This window comes from Gavialis gangeticus, unplaced genomic scaffold (genome assembly GCF_001723915.1).
Source record: "Gavialis gangeticus isolate Ggan-Ray unplaced genomic scaffold, GavGan_comp1, whole genome shotgun sequence".
Classification (NCBI taxonomy): domain Eukaryota; kingdom Metazoa; phylum Chordata; order Crocodylia; family Gavialidae; genus Gavialis; species Gavialis gangeticus.
The window spans coordinates 10709986-10727244 of NW_017729027.1; positions in this window are offsets into that span (position 1 = coordinate 10709986).

Below are 17259 nucleotides of genomic sequence, written 5' to 3' on the forward strand. Positions count from 1 at the left end.
TGAGCACATCGAAGTTGGCTTTCCTAAAGTCAAGCATTTGCGCTGTGCTAGTTACCCTCCCCACCTTTCTCTGAATAGCGAACTGGATCATTTCATGATCACTATCCCCTAGCCTCCCTTGTACTAGCACATCCCCCACCAGGTCACCCCCAGAGGCTAACACCAGATGCAGTATGGCGTTTTCTCTAGTGGGGACATGTACCTCCTGCACAAGATGTAGGTCCTGTACGCACGTCAGGAACCTTCGTGAGTGGCTAGACCTGGCTGACTGCTCCTCCCAGTTGATGTCAGGGTAATTCACATCCGCCATGACCACAACTTCCTTTGCACTCACGGCCTCCCCCAGCTGCCTGGAGAATTCCAGATCCAGCTCTTCCTCCTGATGTAGTGGCCTGTAGTAAATGCTGAGCTTCAAAACCCTTTGTGAGTCAAGGAGAATAAATTAAACATGAATTAACTATGAACTATGTGATTCAGCAATGAAAATGTCCAATGCAATTTTGGGCCCCATGTAACAGAATGGGAATAAGAGGAGACCTCATTGAGAACTTGCAACCTTCTGTAACTGATGAGGGAAAAAAGCAATAGAAATCAGGAAATAGTTTAAGCCGAGACAGTAAACTGTACTTCTGTGAAAATCCTGAAGCAATACCTCCTCCCAAAGAGGTTGCTCAAGCCTAATGAAAGAATGGAACTAAAGTCAAAACTAATTTAATTAAATGCATGAAAGCTGAAAGTGACTTATTAAAGCAGGTGTTCAGACACATTGTAACAGCACTGATATTGTCATGAGAAAACATACTAGAGTACAGTCACCTTGCACATTCACAAGAATGTGATTGCAGCAGAGGTAGGTACCCCTTAACTGAGCCAGCAAGGGTAATATTAGCAGTAAGAGAGTTCATTAGTGATGGTAACCTGAAGTCAGGTAGAAAGTAGGGCAGGGATTCTTTAATGTGCCACTTTGTCCTACCTTCTAGCAGTAACAGTTGATAGCACAAGTCTAAAACTACATACCCAGTTTCCTAAAAGCCTTGTATAGCCTGTACTGAGGTCCACACCATTATGTCTTCCTGCTGGTGTTATCTGGCTGGCTAAATTAAGGCTTGAGAGGCAAGGGCTTTTTTGTGATATCATTTCTTGGACCAACTATATAACTAACATGGATATGCATATCCATACATGGTCCCAGATCCTGATTGCACTGTATGCAGAAGTTACACCTGAAAAGAATGTGTGCGCTAACTGGAAGTGATCAGGAATGGGATTTGTCTTCACCGCCTTAAAATGTTTGCTTTTTTTTACCCTATGATAACTAGTGGGGATACAGTTCTGCTTGTGATGGTGATGGCATCCTAACTGTTCCTGTGCTGGCCAGTCCATACAAACTAAGAGAGCTTGATTATTGGCTAGAGTATTATTAAGAAGATAGCATCTGTGATTCATTTAATGAGATACCAGTAGCTGGCAGCAAGTGAAAGATGCTTACAGATCTATGCCTTACGGTAATTTCCCCAAATTGAAGACAGTTATGAGTGAAATTGAGAGAGATAAAAAATGCAGACAGGAAAAATGAATGGAAACTAGGGCTTTTTAAACAAGTCTTTATTCAATAACCAAAAAACCTATGATTCCACAATCAACAAAGAAGATATCTTTCGCTGAAAGACCATCTTGTTTATTTGCAAAGTGAAGGTGGTCTGTAGAAATAAAAAGGCAAGATATATATAATTGTATCAGAGTTTGTGTTCCAGGAGTAGCTGTAATGCCCCCTGATGACCATGTAAACCTTGCTCTGCTTGAGCTCTAGGGTGATCACCCCTTCTCCCTTTCCTGCTATGCCTTGAGGTATTTATTTAATTGAAAGGGAGGCTGCTTAAGAGTCCTAGAATTCTTCTAACCAGTTCTTCTAACCACCTGCAGGTCTCTCTCGGACCTCGCTGTTCTCAGTTCTGCCTCTCTCAGGCTAAGTGGGTCCTCTTGACTCACCTGTGCCTCCCCAGGGCACCTGTAGTCTGAAGGGCTATTATATGGCTCCATCTGTCCCCTTACACTACACCCATGCCTCATAGAATTACTGTCCAATCACTCCCTTGTTGAGGCCTCGGCCTTCTCAGCCTCTACCTCTTTCCTCTGGCTGCAAGCCTCCAGCCTTGGCCCACGCGGTCTGGCTATCTTGGCTTCAGCCCTGTCGATTGTTAGTATCTCTGGGCCTCTAGCTCCTGTGTCCTCTGTACTGGGCCCCTGGGCCTGATTCTGTCCTTCTCAGGCTGGGCTCCCTGATCTGATTTCTGCCCCTCCTGGGCTTCAGCTGCTTCCACCAGTTTTCAGGCTTCTGGCTAAGCCTGCCCTATGCCTTGTACCCCTAGTTCTTGGCTGGGCTCAAGACACTCCCATGCTCTCAGGCACTATTGGGACCTCCACCAACCCCTAATAGTCCCACCCCAAACCGCCAGTTGTAAACTGTAACCAAAAACATAAGCACTGTGGATCTAATTAAACTGCTGGACTCCAGGCTATATATCAAAACTCTTACCCAGCCATGGGCCTTAGTCTGCTGCTAGCCCTCAGCCCTTCACTTGCTGTCTCCAGGCATAATATGATCACAGTCTGCCTCTCAGCAACAAGCATCTTACCACAGATCTCTTCTCTCTTCAGCCTCTACAGCCAGACTGGTTGCCTTGGCTCTGGCTCTAGCTTATACCTATCCCAGGCCTTGTCCCTTTCCAGTCAGGTGAGTCCACAGGGCTGGCTGCAGGTGCCCCTTAATTAGGCTCACTAACTGATCCCCAAGTCCTCTACCTGGGGAAATAGTTCCATTTTTGATATTCCAGACTGGAAGAAAGTACAATTTTTAGACTACATATGACAAAAATGATAAAGAAGTTGGAAGGAAAGCCTTATGAGGAACTGTATGAAGTTAAGTTAAGAGAACTCAGCATGTTAATTTTGCAGAAAAGGTGATTAAGGGAGAATATAATAGCAGCCATCAAATATCTGAAGGACTGCCATATAGAAGAGAGAGAACAACTTTCTTCCCTTACTGCAGAGGACAGGGCATATAGTGATGACTTTAAAGTGCACCAAAGAAGATTTAGATTGGATATCAGGAAAAAAACGTATTTGGTATTAGAACAGTGAGGCAGTGGCATGGATTGCCTAGAAAAGTTGTGGAATCTCCATCATTCAAAGTTTTCAAAAAAAAAATGGATAAGCATTGGTCAGGGATCATCCAGGAGGAGCTATGCCTATAGCATGTTATGAAAAGCAATAGTTAGAAGCACAGGAGATTCGCACATACACCACCACAGAGACCTTTGAAAGCATCACTCAGAGACCATGAGAAGATCTTTGCAGCCTACAACAGGTGGAAATTGAAGAGGATCGTGTTCAACAGCAGAGCTCTGCAGCTGGCATGGTTATGATAAAATAGGTGTGGCAGGAATAGAATGATATGGAGGGGAGAGTTAGGGTGTATGATGCATGAAGTTGTCTTTGTGCTTTGCAGGTTGCACTGCAGAGTGGAGGGTGTTCATTTTTCCCCATGCTTCTTGGCTTTGCTGGTTACCTTGTGAAGCCAAGAAGGAATTATTTATCCTGTTTTCTGGGTTATTTTTTGCCTTCCTTAGAAGTCAAGGCTTGGGATTTTGACTGGGATGCGCTCATGCTTCTGCTGGGACTTAAAATACCCAGAGGCTTCTGGCTGGAGGGTGTTGTGCATCCACTCAGGGTCAGACCTATTCCCATATTTAGGATAAGGAAGGAATGTTACGCCACAGTCAGATTGAAATGGAAAGGGGAGGGAGAATTGACTACTACTGTAGTGGAGGTCATGGTCTTCATTCTTCTATCTATTTTGTATTTTAACAAACTACTTCCTGTTCTTGAAGCAGCAAGACATTGACAGTGTCCTTGTCCCCCAACGTTACCTGTGGCAAGTTAAAAGGTACTTTTGATGTTACAAGTGTTATGGTAGGTGTCTGTGAGGGACGTTCAAAAAGTTTTTAAGAACAGGTTAGATGAACATGTTTCTAGGCTGGCATAGATAGGGATGATTCTGCTTGAGCAAGGGATGGACTAGCTGACTTCATGAAGTCTCTTCCAGCCCTACTTTTCTGTGATATTACCATTTATCTAAGCAAGGGAGATTTCCTACAGCCATGAGACCAGGTATCCATCCTTTAACTACATCCACATAGAAAAGCAAAGGGGGTAGGGCCACAGCTCAACTTGTGTTTTATCCTCTACCTCTGGACAAGCACAAATGCAATGTATTTGGACATGCATTTAAGGAATTTCAATACAGGTAGGAGGACTGATACTTGGAGGGCTTGATCTAAAGCCGAAATTGAAACAGTACTGTCACTGGGATTTGGACCAGATTTAGAAATAGTGGTTAATTTTGCCTGCAGACTCAGGAAGACAACACTACATTGTTTTTACATTCTGCGCATGTTTGGAAGCAATCTTGAGTATTAGAAATGTCAGGGTTTTTATATGAAAAGCTTTGATTCTTCAGAATCTGAATTGCCACCAGATGTTGTGGAAGCTGACAGTTTAGCCAAATTCAAAAAGCAACTAGACAAATTCTTGGAGGAAAGGGGCATCAGTACTTATTGAGCATGGGAGTTTCAGAGTATAGCCTCTGAATCAGAACTTCCTAGATCTTAAATGCTGGAGGCAGTAAGTGGGAGAGGAACAGTGGAAAAAACCCTGGTTAAACCCAGTTCATTTTTCTTTTTAGCATCCACTGTGCCACTGTGCGACACAGAATATTGGGCAAGAAGGACATATGGTCTGACCCAGTAAATAGCAGTTCTATGTTCTTATGTCATGTGGGCCATAAAAATGCATTGAGCAAAACCAATCCTGTCTGTGATCCAACTTTGCCCAGGACCTGCGTTAGATCTATACCATGTTTTTTACCATGGTATAAGTACTGCACCAACCACACCTTAACCTGTTTACTCTGAACTGAGCTGAAGGATGCTTCATAGTGCATTGTTTATATTGAACTAGGAGCCACACCTTATTATTACCTTATCTTTTGGGTATGACTGAAGGATGTTCTTTTGTATTTGTTTCAGCTATAAAGGGAGGCTCTGCTGCAGACCCTTCATTTGTGACCTGGAACAAGTTGCTTAACCACTGTCTGCCTTCTTTTATTCACTTTTAATTGGAAGAAATTCTTTCCTCACAGGGTTGTTATGAAACTATGTTAAATTAATGTTTATAAAGTACACAGAGATATTGGATGGGGGAGTTTTTTAATCAGAATTATCATTACTGTTAATAATAGGACAAGACATACTGAAATTTTATATTTTTGATAAATTAAGCTGCAAGGTATTTTAACTGTACCATGGGTCTTTTGTTGGACCACCAAGATGTGTTATCATGTGCAATATAACAGGGATTATATTATCAGTTATATAAAAATGTAGTGATTTTAAGTTTGTTTGCATGAATTAAGTTTGTTATTGTACCTTTATATTGATAGTAAAAAAAATACTAATTTTGTATTTGGATGTATGGATAAATAAGTATAGAGTGATTGGTAAAAGCAGAGTAAGCTATGTGTCAATAAACAAGTTACCAAATGGTGAATCATGCTGAAAAGGCTAAAGAGGTAAGTCTGTACCAGGTGATAAATAAAGATAAGCAGAAAAGACAAGATTGAAGACAAGGTCTTTAACATCCCCCCTTTTGTGCTGGACACAGCCTACACCAGCGATAACAGAAGAATGTTGGAAACAAAGTGATTGAAGTTCATGAGCCTGACAGCTTGTCAGGATGGAAAAGTACTGAGATTCAGGCAAAGGAGGCACAGAATCAGAAAAAGCGGTCCAGTCACCCAACACCAACTTGATAACCCCAATAAAGGAGAGAGACTTAGCAGCAAGAGGTTGGGTAACACTGCAAACTTAACTGGAGCACAGACATGTGCCTGTATGCTCCACTCATTTCATACTTTCATGCCCTAGGCTGGCCACCTAGTGCAGTAGTGAGCAATGAACTTTAACATCTGCAGAGTGATTGGGAGTGAGTGTGTATATAGAAGTGCTCTTTTGAATATTCTAATCAATAAATGCAGCATTTTGCCTTATCCCCCCTCATAAGGTCTTGCTTGTCATTTGAGAAAATTGGTAATTTGTGCAAAAAAACACTGCATCATCAGCAGAACCTCACAATCAAGGATGATTGTCTTCCATGATTGTCTTATCTGTGGGTCCAAATGTGGCTGACAAGGCCTATCCAGGATCAACAGACTCTGCTGCAGCTCAGGTACATGTTTCCGTGTGAGGTGGGTAGTTCTGGGTTCTTGATCCAATCTGTTTCTGCTGCTTCCACTTTTTTTCTGTCTCCTGTTTCAAAATACAGAGATCCTTGCAGCAGATTTTTCCTCCATTTGGGGCAGTCCTGGACAATAGGCCATCACAGGTTGATGTCAATGTTGCATTTTTTCAGGATGGTCCTTAGGATGTTTTTGAAGCAGTTTCTATGCCCTCTTCTTGAGCATACACCTCAACTGAGCTTGTAAAATAAAACTAGCTTCAGGAGTCTGGAGTTAGCTATCCAGATGACACGGCTGGTTCAGTGAAGTTGATACTGGATAATCATTGCCTTAATGCTTGTGGTGTTTGTTTGTGAGAGGATGCTAATGTTAGTGTGTGTGTCTTCCCACTGGATTTGAAGGATATTCTGCAGGCAGCATTGGTAATACTTCTCCATCAGCTTGAGATATTTCCTGTATGTTGTCAATACAGCAAGGTGGGAATCACAACAGCTTGACAAACCATGAGCTTGGTTTCAGATCTGATGTCATGATCTTCAAATATTTCCTCAGGTGTCCAAAGGCTTCACTTGCACATTTACGGCGATGTTGGATTTCTTTGTCAATGTCAGCCATCTGCGAGACATGGCTTCTGAGGTACAGGAAATAATGTTCTCCAGACTGTCACCATGAATCTGAATGACCAGAGATGGGGATTGCTCAGTAGGAGCTTATTAATGGAGGACCTTAGTCTTCTGAATGTTAAATGTCAGTCCCATTTTCTTGTATGCTGCAGTATAGATGCTGATGATTGCCTGAACATCTGCTTCTGAGTAAGTACATGCTACAGCATCATCAGCATACTGGATCTTGATGATTGAGGTCAGGGTGGTCTTGGTTTTGACATGGAGTCAACTGAGATTAAACATTTACCACCCATTCAATATCTTAGCTTCACTCCAACTGGAAGCTTGTTGGTGGTCAGATGTAGCATCATGGTAAGAATTACTGAGAAGAGAACCATTGCTCACATACCATTATGGAGCTGGCAAAGAATGGTTATGAGTTTCAGTGGACATCCATACTTCAGAAAGATCTTCCACAGCACTTCTTGGTTGATAGAGTCAAAGGCTTTTGTGAGGCCAAAGAAGGCCATATAAAGAGGTTTATGTTGTTCTCACCATTTTTCCTGCAGCTGGCAAGCAGTGAAGATCATGTGAATTTACTTCAAGTCTCCTCCATCCTTAGGTCTCAAAGGGGTTGGTCCCTGAGTGATCAAACCACAGATAGCTTCAGCTGTGAACATCAGCAAGATGTTGAATCTCCTCTGTCTTGTCTGCCCAATATTTGTTCTTCATATCAGCAGGGCTGCCACGGTACGGCTAGAATGTGTAAGAGCCAAGGCCAGGGAGCAAAGGACTCTGGATTAAGTGAGCAGAGGATGCCAGCCCAGAGGTGGGCTGACTGATTTAGGAGTGGGCTGTTTGGAGTGAAGGGTGCTTGTGGGAGTCTGAATATCTGGGAGGAACAGATGATCATGCTGGGGAGAAGTGCATCAAGTTAAAGTGAGGAAGCCAAAGTGGCTATATGTTTAAGTTAACTAACGGGTGACTACATGAGAGATAAGAGAGTTCAGCATAAACTAACAGTGCACTGGAATTATGATATAGCATGTTCAGGACTGTTTCCTTTACTCTGTGATTTGCACTGACCTTATGTTTATGGGTTGGACAAATTGAACCTGAATAAAAACAGTTCCAGCTCAGGATTTGAAGAATGTATGTGGAGAGATGAGAGGATCTAACCCCTGGCCATTGAACTGTGATTACTGAAAGTGTCATCTGAGTGAGTGACAGATCAGGGTGCAGGGAAGGAGAAGCCCTGGATAAGATACACATCAAGGCAGGTGAGAAGTCAACAGACAGTAGAGCATAAACCCTGGGAAGAGAACAGCTGAGAGGAATTGTCCCCAGGACACACTTTCTCTTAGTCTCCAATAATCCCATCAAAGTGTGGCAGGCAAGAAATCCAACGACAAAAGAGAGTTGACCCTAAGTGAGAAATTTCCCACAGGCCAGATAGCATTCTGTTACACGCTGGCATTAAAATTGCCATAAAGAATGAGTCTGTTTTCTTCCAGAATGCCAGAAAGGACTCATTCAAGGTTGGTATAGAATTCCTTTTTGGTTTCATTGGTGGCATCAAGGGTTGGGGTATATGTGCTTATGACAGTGGTGTACTGGCTCCCTGCCAGTTTAATATGCAAAGTCATGAAGCGCTCATTAATTCTGATAAGGGAACTCATTGAGTTGGTTTAGAAGTTCATTCTTGATGACAAAACCATCTTTAAGCTCTGCATGAAAGATGCTTCAGAAATTGGGAAAGAAAAGACAGCACATTGTTTCACGTGTGATGGGTAGAGACTGCCAATAAAGTTCTCCTAAAGATACAATTACATATACAAATGGTTTAATAATATACCTTGACATAAATAGATAATTAAGACTCAATTAGGTAGTGTGATACTAATAGAACAAAAAGAGAATGAACGACATGCAGAACTGAGATTAGTGATGTGTACATACACATGTAGTGGGTTATCACTTTTCACAGCAGTTTTTATTTTTCCTGGGGCAAACTTGTCCCCACAGGATACAACATAAACCATAAAACAAGCAAGTACATAAACAATAAATGATTAAACCAAACCCTTCAGTCCTTTCCCAGGCCTTGGGAGAGTAACCCTGGTTCTGTACTGCCTCCTCAGCACCTCAGCCTTCTCTCTCTCCCTTATTTTCCTTCCCTGGGAGCTTTTAACTTTCTCTGGGATGCAATCATCTCCATAAGCTGGCACAGTGCTCCTAGGCAAGCAGACAGGAGCCTTCCAACTGCCTGCAGCTGGACTGCAGCCCCTGAGCCCTGCACCCTGCTACAATACTTTTCAGCATGACCTAATTGCAAACAGGAGTTATGATGAGCAAGTAGGAGATGGGCAGCTCAGAGAACAAGGAGGTGGTTATACTCTCTTCTGGAAGGGTAAACAGGCAGGAGAACATTGGCTTTATGGAGTTGGTTTTGCCATAAAGAACATGTTGGATGTAAAGTAGTATTAGTAATTATTATTTTACTTATAATACTATAGCCTCTAATATTCTAGGCTACCATTATTATTATCATAACTATACATTTCCCAAATATGATATGTCCTATACACTGTCTATGAATTCCCAGATATGATGTGTCTTATATGTCCTATACACTATCCATGAGTGTGAGCAAAGCTGAAGTAATTAATGTTGATATATATGAAATATAAATATAATTTAAATATAATTAATATTATGTGATGCATACTGGAAGTATGTCTAGTATGGTCTTTGATTGTATGTTGTACGCTAGACAGTGTTTGCCCATACTAGAAAAAAAGACAATATAAATATAAAGACTGAATTGCAATATTATACATAACAGGTATAGAAAGAGGCATTGTAAAAAAGTGAAGGTATGGACAATGCATGGCACTAGAGTGCTACAAGCAGCCCAACTCTTTTAAAAATGACCTTGGATGAAACATAAATCACTCCAAAGCACTTCAGGTTACACCTATTCTTTCCACCAGAGCACAATAGGGAGTTCAATCATCAGTCCTCCAGCATCCCACAGTGATTTTCTTCTGAACCCCTCCAACCAGGGAGTGTGGGGAGTGCACCTCTAGGGAAAAACAGCTCAGGGATAAAAAAATGAATGTTTTAATTTGCAAAATAGTGTTTTTCTTTTCAAGTGAAGATAAGGCAAAGCAGCCAGACTGTGAGTGCAAAAAACATTTTAAAAAGTCAGTGCTCACTTGTGAAGCCATAATTAACCTCAGTGATTGCCCCCTACACAGACCAGTCATGGCTTGACTCTTTCCAGAAAGGCAAACTCTAACAAAAATTACAGTCAGATAGAAAGACCCATTTCCTTTCTCTTGGCAGCCTGAAGCTTATATAAAAAAGTCTCGGAGTGATAGTAGACAAGACAAAGCACATTTTTATAGCACGCAGTTGAAAACAGCAGTCTATCCATGTAGTCCCTTGCACTTACACTGTTAAGTGTCCTAAGGAAAGTTTGCAGACTGTAGCACTAGGACAGAAGCAGGAAAAGGAGGAGAGTTCTTGGAGCTTCACTGACAGCAGCAAGGATGCAGAAGGGGAATGTTTTGCTTCAGCAGTGGGTCCAAGTAAGAATAAGTGAAGATTTTTTTTAGTGCAGCAGACACTTCAACTAGAAAGACTTTTCAGTGAATACACCTAGTGCCTCAGGGTGGCTGCAAAGAGTGAACTGTTCTGGGAGCAACAAGAGTTGAAGGCACGCAGCCAATGCTCTGGCAGCGATGAGCTCATAATTCCAGGAAGTAATCAAGGATTATTTCAGCCTCAACAGGAGGTACCCTTGTAGCTTTGCTCTTAATTAAAAATTAACCCCTTTCTCTTTGAGGTAGCCTCATAACTCTTCTGGCCCTTTCAAGGCAAAAGACTGTAAAGTAGGACCATCTTCCTGTGGATTAAAAAATGTTATGCAGAAGGGCTTCCTCCAGATGTTGCACAGAGTTGATTGTGCCTGGCAATTGTCTCAAGCAGGAGGACCAAGGAACAAAAATCACGGTGGCCTGCGAAATACAGTTATAAGGGTTAGCTAAGGTTTTCATTCTCTCTGACCTACCCAGCAAAATCCAGGGAGAGTCTCACTGTAGACTAAGCAGTACTTTCCCTAGGTTGACCATACAATGTGGAATCACCCAAAAAAGCTCATTTGCCTGAGGGTGACAAACTGCCAGGGCACATCCAAACAAGTGTGGATGTAAGGTATGACCCGTCTGCGATGCCACTCACCGTATATGCAGGTGTTCCCCACGCTGCTATTTTGCAGCATTTGGGTGGGGGTTGACTCTGGGAGATCCCGGGGTCAAAAAAAAACCATGCTAAAAAAAGCAGGGTGGTGCACGTGGTAGCAGCATGCACCACCCAAAACTGAAGCCTGGCTGGCTGAAGCCATGCTCTGGCTGCTGGCCAGGCTTCTTGCCATAGCTGCAGCTCCCCAAGTTCCCCAGGACTCAAGGTAAGGCTGCTGGGCCTAGCACAGTTGCTGGCCCCAGCCTTCCCTACCTTGCCTGGGATAACCTGATGCATGCCAGAGCACACATATCATGGGTGTTTCCTGGGACCAAGTAGCAGTGGCACAAGGTGTGCTGCTGTTACTTGTCCCCAGAGAAACAAATGTCCACACTCATCTGGACACACCCCAGGGCCCTTATCCTGAAGCCCAAAGGCAATTGTACTTCTGACCTCAGGAACCTGCAGCATACAGAAAAAGGCTTAAGAGATGAAATATTAAACCTTTTGGGGGAATTCATCACCAGGTCAAGCAAGTTTAACAACAATTCCTTGTCTACTTTTCATCATCCCAGGGTCAATGGTTGCAACTAGGGCTGCTCACACAATGGTGCCATTGAGTTCCAAAGGTTCTAGCCTGATACCACAGCTCAAAGAGTAGCAGGACTGAAAAGGAATAAGAGGAGGAAGAATAGCAAGGAGGACATTTTTGGAGAGCTGACGGCATCCAGCACTGCCATGCATGGATTGAGTACCATCAGGACTGCTGCGTTCATCTAGTCAGGAGAGGGATTTCCCCCTGGCCATGTATGCTGCATTCTTTCAGGAACAGTGGAATACTGAGGCCAGCACCAAAGCCATTGTTGTGGCAAGACAGACTATGGCAATGCTAATGGAGAATATTCGTGCTGAAAGGGACACACATTGGTCTCACATAGCTATCCTTACCTGGCAGGTGGAGAGCATTCAAACTGAGAGCATTTTGCCTCCCATTCCCAGGCTTTTCGTCCACAGGCATAGTCTATGCCTCTCTGGTTCAAAAGCAGCCCAACCCCCTGCAGCCAAGGCCAGTTCCTCCCAGATTTCTGTGCCCTCACCTTTCACCAGGGCCAGGGCCAGGGCCAGGGCCAGGGCTAACCACTAGGGCTGTGCAAAATTTTGGCAGCCGTTTTCTTTCGGAGGTATTTCAGCCCGATCGGTGCCTAACACACTGAATCCAAAATGAAACAGAAGACTCTGAAACATCTCTGAAATGAAACAAAACCATCTGAAATATTTCGGTCAGAAATGTTTCAGATGTTTTGGAATGTTTTGGAGGCACCCCTGGGGAATAGTCCAGCACAGCCCCGCAGCCCTCCTTTTAAAGTGCCAGGAAGCTGGGGCCGGGCAGGGGATGAGGTTGGGCAGGGCAGCCATAGGGGCTTCACCCGGTGCTCCCCCTGACAGGGCAGAGGCAGGCACAGCCAGAGGAGCCACAGGAGAAGCCCCCATGGCTGCCCTGCCCATCCCCATCCCCCACCCATCCCCAGCCTCCTGGCATTTAAAAAAAAAAAAAAGCATGGCAGAACCCGCCCCCCCGGTGCAGTGCAGGGCAGTGGGGGACAGCAGGGATCACCCCCCCACGCCCGCTTGGCACCCATGTGGCAACTGTCACATTGCAGCATGGCTCAGCAGGGTGCCACGCACTGGCTGGGAGCTGGGGCAGCTCCAGTAGTCAGCCGGAGCCGGGAACTGCTCAGCCCCAGTGGCTGCAGCTCCCAGACAGCACACAGTGTCCTGCCAAGTCATGCTGCACCTGAGCCATGGGACAACTGCCATGCGGGTGCTAGGCAGGGGAGGGCAATCCCTGCTGCCCCCCACTGCCCCATGCTGTGCTGGGGACTCTGCCATGTGCACTCAGAGGCCCCAGTTGCTGCTGCTGCAGCCGGTGAGTGCGCCTACAGCTGCTGGTGCCGGTGAAGGAGATACCCCGGGTGTGCCAGAGGATGACCAACCTCATCTGTATTGGGGATCTCCTGGACTCTGCCACGGAGGAGTGGGCAAATCCCACTGCACTGGCCCAGCACATGGAATAGCTCACACTGCATGCACTCTGCCACCTACTCCAGGAGGTCAAGGCCACCCTGCCAGATAACCTGCCCTTGCCTACATTGGCTAAGGCCTGTGCAAAGGCAGTCCACACCCGCCAATATCCCCCCAGCCCTCAGGAGCTCATCATGGGGCCCCTGCCTTGGTAGGCCCCACGTGACTCCCTAGTGCACTATCTGAGAAGGCTGGGGGATACCAATCTGGTCCGTTTTCAAACAGACTATTGCTGTCAGCTCTACATGCTTATGGTCAGCACCCTTGACCATCCCATCCTTGTGTCCCACCACAACACCAAGTGGTGGGACACACTAAGTGAAAATGAGGGTCCCCAGTGGACAAGCATATACTTCACCTTGATCCTGATACCCACTGGGGACCTCAGATGGTGGCTCCTCCATGGAGCCACTGCCATGGGCATGTATCTGGTGTAGTTCACAGATAACCCTGACACCTGCCCCTTCTGTAAGCAGAGGAGTACACTAGTGCACACCTGTCTGGAGTGCACCAGGCTGCAGCCCCTTCACTGCCTCCTCCAGAACCACCTGCTGAGATTCTGGCTTGACTTCTATCCATACCTTTTTATTTATGCACTCCCCATCTATAGCCCCACCAAGTTCTGGGACCTTCTGCTCAACCTCGTTCTGGCCCTAGCCAAGCCAAGCTAGTGATCTATCTGACTAGAAAGGAGGCTCTGGCCAGGTGGACCTCCAAGGACTGTGTGGCCACATTCCTGTGCCTGGTACGATCCTGTCTCCAGGCAGAGTTTCAGTGGGCAATGTCCGCTGGCTCCTTGGTCTTGTTCATCTCTTGTATCAGCATCCCCACACTTTAAAATAGTGACTGGGGTGCTCTAGACTCCCCCCCCGCTGCCATTTTGAAGTATGGGGATGCTAATACATGAGACACAGGAGGCTGCCGGAGTATGGTAATAGCCACACTCCAGAAGACTCAATTAATCGAGTCTGTTCCAATGTGCTTAAATTCCAGCGCATTGGGAGCAGCCTTCCTGCTCATATATAGGAATCCTTAAGATCTAGGATTCAGATGCTGTACTTCTAACTCCCATGCTCAATAGGTACATATGTCCTTTTCCTCTAAGAATTTGTCCAACCCCTTTTTTCATCTGGCTGAACTGTCAGCTTCTACAACATCTGGTAGCAATGAGTTCCACAGTTTAATTACACACTCTGTGAAAAAGAACTTTTGTTAGTTTGTAGCTGGCTTACCTTTCAGAGCTTTGGTTGAATCCAAGGCTTGAGATCCTACTCTTTTGATTGGTGGAGCCCATCCACCAATCAGGAGGCAGCAAGAGAAATAACATCATGCCCCTTTCCTGAGGAAAGGGGGAGAAGAGCTCCCTCAGACCTGATTGAAGACTGCAAACTGTCAGATCTGGAAGGCTTCAGGGACAGAGCCCTGGAGCGTATAAAAAGAGCTGCGTGCCCAGCATCAGGAGCAGATGGGTCAGGGACAGAGAAGAGAGAAGAGTGGGGCTTAGAAGAGCTTCTCAGCAGAGCAAAGCAGGAGCCCAGGAAGAGCCGCTGAAGACTTCTATCAGTGGGGAGTGGGGGACGGCTGCAGTGGTTAGGTTCTCAGTGTGCAGCATGGCGCACGGTATCCAGACCCTGGGAGCTGTGTGAGACAGCTCAGGTCCGCAACCTCTGGCATGTGGCCAGAGACACGGTGCACAAGCCAGTGCATGGAGCAGGATTGTAGGAGCCCCTGGGGTGGCTCAAGTCCTCAACCCCTGGAATGAGGCTGGGAGCTTGGTGCAGGAGGCACTGCATGGACAGTGAGAGACCCTGGGAGCCATTTGAGGTGGCTCGAGTCTACAGCTGCTGACACAGGGCAGCAGCTCAGTGCAGACGATGCTGCTTAGAGGGTCCAGGAACAGACCAAGCCCCATTGCTGCACACGGCTGTCCAGGCCTCCAACCCCTAGTACAAGGTGAAGCGTCCACAACACACAGCAGTGCCTTGGCCCTAAGCCAAGACAGTGGCAGCAGAGTCAGGTGGCAGGAAAACCCAGTGGGGACAGAGCTTGACCTGGAGAACAAGAGACAACCTTCTGGGACTGTGGAGTAGTAGTAAGTTACCCTGGAAAAAGGGTCCCCACAGGGGAGGGCCCCCCCAACCCCGAGGGTTGTGAAGGGGCACCACATGGGCTGCTCCTGGGTGATAACAGGGGAGCTTAGGAGTATTTGGGGTCTTCCTCTCCTTTTTTTCTTTCCCTGCACCTCGTTTCCTGTAGTGGTACTTTAGGAGTGGGGCCCCTGCCCTGGAAGGCATCCAAGTATGTGCTGCTGATTATATTTGTGGACTGTGCCTTACAGTTTATGTGAATAATTTGAAGTAATAGTTTGTATAGCCTTTGGTCTGGTTTTGTTCTATTGTTCATCTGTATTTTAAATGATAACGGGTTGTGGTATATCTGTTCATATATATAATATATAAAAAATATAAAATATATAAAATAAATATATAGTATAGGGTTTATTGTTTTGTAAACTTGTACATATACATATAATCTATGTCCTTACCCTTTAATGGTTTTGTTGTGATAATAAATCTGTATATAGTTAAGTAATTGATTGACTGGACCTGACTCTATAGGGAATGGAGGTGGCCGCTAGGCTGTTGTGTCCCTCCACAGCACACTGCCCTACCAATAATTCCCTCAATTGGAGAGGGAAGTACAAACCTGTGTACATTCGGGCTACATTTTGGGGGCTCGCACAGGATTTTATTGGCAGGAGCTTAATTTTGTGAAGTGCTCTATACCCCTGTAGGGTCAATCAAGGAGAAAACATGTCCCAGGCACCAGGAAGAGATGATGCCAGGGAACACCCTGGAACTAGTGGGACAACAGCCTCGCCCAGCATCACCCAAGAATGGGTTGTGGCTACGCAGCAGGTCCTTAGGGAGGTGGCCAGCTCCTCCAATGACTGGGCTGCATATAAAAGACTAAGAAACTTTTCTGGGAACCTCCCAGTCCTCATGGGAGAGGATGGGATATGAATCCTGGGCTGCCCATGTACAAGAAACTCTCGTGACATGGCAAATACCGGACAAAGAAAAATGTCGTTGTCTTCTGGAAGTGCTGCGAAAACCGCCATTTAGGGTAATCAGGACAGCCAAGCTCCAGAACCCTAGCATTACCACTCAACAGTGCATCCAGACATTGCAAGATGTGTTCAGACAATCCACCCAGGGCGGAGGGGCCTATTATGAACTGCTCAGCACCTTCCAGTGCAAGGGCGAAGCTGTTTCCTCATATTTTCTTTGACTGGAACAGGTGCTACAGCAGGTGGTGCCCCAAGGTCCCCTGTGTGACTGAAGTCGACTGTACAAGGCTCTCGCAAGTACAAATAGGGGCCCGCTATAGTCTACCCTCATTAGGGATCTCAGTTTGGCTGGACGTAAAAATAACCCTCCCAGTTTTGGCCAGCTTATGAAAAAGGTACGGGAGGAGGAAGAAATCCTCCACTTGAGAGAAGTTATGTGGGCTCCAGAGGCTGTTTCACCTCGAAGGGGACCAATTAGCTGGGTCTTGGCGGTAACTCCCCAAGAGGAGGCCCCTCTGAGGACTGAAGAAGAGTCCCTGTCCCCTGTACTAGCAGCTGCTGTCAGCAGGGCCCCTCCTGGGGTGCAAACCCAACTGAGCCTCCGTGCTCTGGCCAGGCCCAGGGTAAGGAACCTCTCTTGAAACCCAGGGTTCTGTTATAGGTGTGGGGACTACAGGCACTTGGCCCGAGAATATACACAGACCTGGTGTTCCAACGGCTGAAGACCTGGTGGGAGGCGGGAAACAGGGAAGGGACAGAGCAAGGGAGTTGGCTCTGCTCCAGGCCCCATCAAGCTCCCAAACCCAAACCTTGAACTCCCTGCCAAAACGATTAGTGGGGCCTAGGGCTGAGGTCCCAGTTAAGGTGAATGGATGTGAATGTTGCGCTGTTCTGGATAGTGGATCCCAAGTCATCATTTTGTTCCAGTCTTTTTATAGGGAATATTTCAGACATTTGCCATT